The sequence below is a fragment of the Monodon monoceros genome, unplaced genomic scaffold, assembly GCF_005190385.1.
Source record: "Monodon monoceros isolate NGI ecotype Baffin Bay Population unplaced genomic scaffold, NGI_Narwhal_1 Contig7115_ctg1, whole genome shotgun sequence".
Lineage (NCBI taxonomy): Eukaryota > Metazoa > Chordata > Mammalia > Artiodactyla > Monodontidae > Monodon > Monodon monoceros.
The window spans coordinates 1-5,107 of NW_021702746.1; the positions used below are offsets into that span (position 1 = coordinate 1).

At 43.9% G+C, this 5,107-nt stretch overlaps 1 pseudogene; it reads right to left on the reverse strand.

The window, feature by feature from the left end:
- Positions 1-1,072: 1,072 nt before the first annotated feature.
- LOC114891143 lies at positions 1,073-4,790 on the reverse strand (annotated as a pseudogene).
- Between the last annotated feature and the right edge of the window lie 317 nt (positions 4,791-5,107).

The following is a 5,107-nucleotide window of genomic DNA, read 5'->3' on the forward strand; positions in this document are numbered from 1 at the left end:
CACAAACTATATGTAACAACAGGAGTATGAGTAGGCCCTCGAGACTCATAATAATTTTTTAAATCTTCTCCAACTTTCTGCCAGATTTCTATGTCAACAGAGCCGCCATCAGGAAACCAGGGAGATACACCATGGATATGCTGTAAAAATTCAGTCAACCGTGAGGTAGAAACTTTATTACCCCGAGCTTTAAGCATCGAAAGTAAAACCTGAGCAAATAATTCACACTCCTTTGAGCCCTTTTGCCCCATCTTATTTTACTTCTGACTATTGCCTTATGCCTCTACTAGTTTCACTTTTACTGGTGGCCACACATATTTTGCGTAAGTGTTCTCTTACCTGCACTTTCTTTTTCTTTTAATTGCCTTCACGCTTCAGGTCCCTGTTCGAGTGCCACTTGCCGCGGACCAGCCGGAGAAAGAGGATCTCACCGCCCAGGGTCAGAAGGGAAGGGGTAAGGAACTGAAGTAGCACCGACGGATGGGATCAGAAGGACCAAGACAACTGATGGTTGCAAGGCAAATTTTATTATGCTACAGTTGCAGATTATATAGACTAGAAATCGGAAGGTTGCCAGATGGTGGTTTACATTATCTACAGGCTGTCTCGGCTCAAGGTTAACTTCCCTGGGAGAAAACCCATAAACCCAGAAGCATCAAAAATAACCTGCATGTGCAGGGGGCAGACAGCTTTGCTTGTCTCATTTTACATTCTTTCTGATTTCTGGGCCCTGGTGATTTATCTCCCATGGAATGGAACAAGGAGGGGAACAAGTAGGGACAGTCCCTTCGAGCAGCGGCCGCATGCCTGGCATGTCCTTACCTGCTCTCAAGGCTGACTGCTTCCCACACATATGTTGCCTTGTTTAAGCCTCGAGCCCTCGATCCTTTGTTGAAATACAATAATTTCATTCCTATGGTTTTCAATACCAAAAACTCAACCTCCAGGAGGGCTAAAGTCTAATTTGTACTCCAAACCAAGTAGCAGTGCAGTTCACTACTACTGAGGGTGAATCCATAAAGACTTCAAGACCATGTCCAGAAGACAAGTTATTACATATAATACCCTAGAAGGTCTGAAACATAATTATCATATACATAGCTGGTCCTTCAGAGCTTTTTACCTATAACATGTTTTTTGATGAAAGTTATTTAATGTACTGGAGATAACTGTGACTTACTGATCAAATATTTGAATACTTATACTTACCTGGGATTTCATTTCTGCTGAAAGAAAAAGGAAGAACAGGACTCACTAAAAAAAAAAAACAAACTTCAGCAATGGAAGTAAAAATCTTAACACACACTATCACTTTTGGAAGCAGCATAGAGGGGCAGTCAACGGTAAAACACTGGTGAAATAGGTCAAAACTCTGGGCCAAAAATCCATTATTATTATCATCAGTGACAGTACCACAACTGTGCCCTTCAGAATTAATAATCGCTCCTAAGAAACTTCATTTGGCATCAGAAGATGTGTTTAAGAGAAACACTCTGGGAGGTTTTGAATCAGACTTGGTTTTTTGTTCGCCAAGTTACAGGAGAATTTTTAAAGTGGGGGGAAGGGAAGAAGGAAACGGACCAGGAAAAGAATTTAAGCCATCATCTATAAACCAACAAAGCACTGATAGTTCCAAACATTATGTCACAAACTAAAATGACTGATGTAGGCTCAAGTGGCTTATAAAACCTATAAAAAGACTACACCAGCAAAGTCCCCATTTATCTGTAGAGTTCAGAAACTAAAACAAGGAATATTTTAGCTTAAAACCTTATCTCAAGAGAATCATATACACTTCACATGAATAAAAATACCTGAAACCAAACATTTTTAAAAGCTCCAATACCCAAAATATAAAGAAAAATATTAATCCAGAAGACTCAATCAATCCATGATAATCACAAAATGGCTGGGCAATCTCTATCTCCCTTCCACACTAACCATCCATCCCATGGAAGACCAAGGGAGATCAGACCTTCCAGACTTACCTTCCAGACCTTCCAGACACCTGGATGCTGCAAAATTCTATGGAGACTCCTTGTGGAACAGCAGTTTCCCATCTCTTGTGTCTCTCCCTATCACGATCATGATCATGCAGGAAGCAAGTCTGGCTGTGCTATTTCTTATCATTGTCTGTCACCCATCTGCAACATGGTATTGTACGGATAAGGAGGAAGTAGTTGCCTTTCCCCCAGAAGGTTGAGGCTCAGGTACAGGGTAATTCTCCTGTGCACACAGTCATTATTTAGGCCGATTCAGTGACTTCAACAGGCTTAATCATGTGATCAGGTTTGTTGCCAGCTGCGTAATGCTCCCACATCTGTAGATAGAGCCGCTCTAGGTCCACTGTGTATTGTTTGGTGTTGAACAGAGGGCTAGATGTTCTCTGCTTCCAGACTTTGCCACGAATTTTCTTCAGGTATTCTAGATCAGTTCCCAGTTTCACAGCTATGTCTTCATATTCTTGTCTATTTTTAGCAATAAGCTCCAGACAGCCTAAACAAGTGAGCTGGGAAGCTGCAACTCGGGAAGCAAGAGTCTCTCCTGGCATAGTCACCATGGGTGTCCCTGACCAAAGGACATCCATCCCTGTGGTGTGTCCATTACAGAGTGGAGTGTCCAAGCAGACATCAGCCAGCTGGCCTCTCCGAACATGTTCCTCTTTAGGAGCAACAGGTGAAAAAATGATACGGTTCTGGGGAAGGCCCATATTTTGTGCGTACTGTTGAATATTAGGTTCTCCCACTGCTGGAAAACGCAACAGCCACAGTACACTATTGGGAACACGCTTCAGAATATTTGCCCACATCTGCAAAGTAGATGGGTCAATTTTATATAACTGATTGAAGTTACAGTACACAATGGCATCTTCCGGTAACCCGTACTGAGAACGTGTGGTTACAATAATGGTACGGGGAACCTCCTCTCCAGTGGCAGCCTTAATGTTGACCTGGGTAGTTGCCAGTCCATTGCTAAGACTGAATCCATTAATTGTTATCTGAATTTGTCCTCTGTTAATCATTTCAATAACTGCCTCTGCAATAGTATTCATAGGAATGACAGGCATATTAAGAGCTGTATTACTGCTGTCTGCGGTGTCTCCTCCATCAGGACATTTCATCTTGACAATTTGCACATCTGGGAGACTATCAAGAAATGCTTTGAGGTCGATGCCATTCAGCACAATCCGATTGTCAGAAATGTGCCCATTGGACTTAAAATCGATGACTGCTTTCTTCTTCAGGTGAGGGAACATATTAGCATGATCACCAATAAAGAAAGTATGGGGCATATAAGCCAGTTTCTCAGAATACTGCTCAGCAACTTCAGCAGGTGAAGTTTCCTGATCAGTGATGATATAATCCATGAAAAGCACGCCACTGGTCCCAGGGTAGCCCAGCCACATTGCCTGAATAGGAGCTGGCCTGAGAGCAAAGAGTTCATTTCGAGCACCCCTGGTATAACCATTCATATTTACAAGGATGTGTACACCATCTTGATGGATGCGATCAGCTGCTTTCCCATTGCATGGAATCTGAGAAAGATCAATGAAATGATGGGCTTCTGCCATCACCTTCGCTCGGAAGTTTGTGCCATCATCTGGACTCAGGGCATAACAGAATACCTCAAATTTATCAGGATTGTGCGTGCCTGGAATAGACTGCATAAGATGAGAAGTAGGATGATTCCCAAAGTCAGAACTCACGTATCCTACACGCAGTCGACCATCACTGAGCTTCAAGTCTTTTGGATGTTCGTACGGTGGTTTATGAAGGACACTGATCTCATCCAAGCAGAGGTTCCCATGGCTCTCAGCAATAGCCTTCCTGAAGCCATGAGAAAGAGGATAGAGCATACTATGATGAGGCTGCACAGAAGGCAACCTATTCTTCTCCAGCTGGTCAGCCACAATGCTGACCAACTTCTTCATTCGCTCATCATAGTCTGTCCAATCACAGACAATCTGCAGGCAATGAGCCAAATCACAATAAGCGTCAGGAAAGTCAGGTTCAAGCTTCAGAGCAGTGCGATAAGAAGCAATTGCTTCTGGAATATTCCCTGAATACTTGTGAATGGAAGCCAGATTGCTGTGGGCATCCGCAAGTGCAGGGTTAATCTGAATGGCACGAGTATAACACTGCAAGGCTCCCTGAACATCCTGCATCTCCTTTAGAGTGTTTCCCATGTTACAGTAGGCATCAGCAAAGGTAGGACTGATTCGAACAGCCTCCTTATAATGCATCAGAGCTTCCTGCAGTTTTCCCTGCTGCTCCAATACACTTGCTAAATTTGAATGGGCAACAGCAAACTCTGGGAAGATTTCTAATGCTTTACGATACAAGCGAACTGCCTCTTCAATGTTTCCCTGGTCTCCTTTGATATTGGCTAGGTTATTCAGAGAGTCTGCATGGGTGGGGCACAGCCGCAGAGCTGTATTATAACAATCTTCTGCTTCGGCAACACGGCCCTTCTCTTCCAGAGCGTTGGCTAGGTTGCAGTAAGCATCAGGGAAATGTGGTTGCAATTCAATAGCTCGCCTGTAGGTGTCTATTGCCAGATCCATCAGGCCTTGCTCATAGTATACACAAGCCAGGTTGGCACGTACCACTGCATGATTTGGGCTCAAGCTTAGGGCACAAAGGTAAGCTGCCACAGCTCTGTCAAAAATCCGTGCCTCTTTCAAGACATTTCCTAAATTGATATAAGCATCCAGAAAATTGGGGTCAAGGGTGACAGCCTTTTCAAAGTGATGAATTGCAAGCCAAATCTCCCCTTGTGCATTGAAAACACAGCCAAGATTACTCCAAGCTACTGCGAAGTTCGGTTGCGTCTCCACTGCTTTCAAATAACATGCCTTGGCTCCTTCCAAGCGACCCAGGGCTTTGAGCAGGTTCCCCAGGTCACTGCGAACACAGTACAAATCAGGATTGCACTGAAGAGCAGAGACGTAAGCTTGTACTGCCCCTTGCATGTCGCCTGCTGCTACCAAAGCGGCTGCCAGGTTAATATAACCATCGATGAAATCTGGTTTGAGATGCAATGCATGCCGGTAATGCTCCATTGCTTCCTGCAACTGCCCTCTTTCCTTGTACACATTCCCCAAATT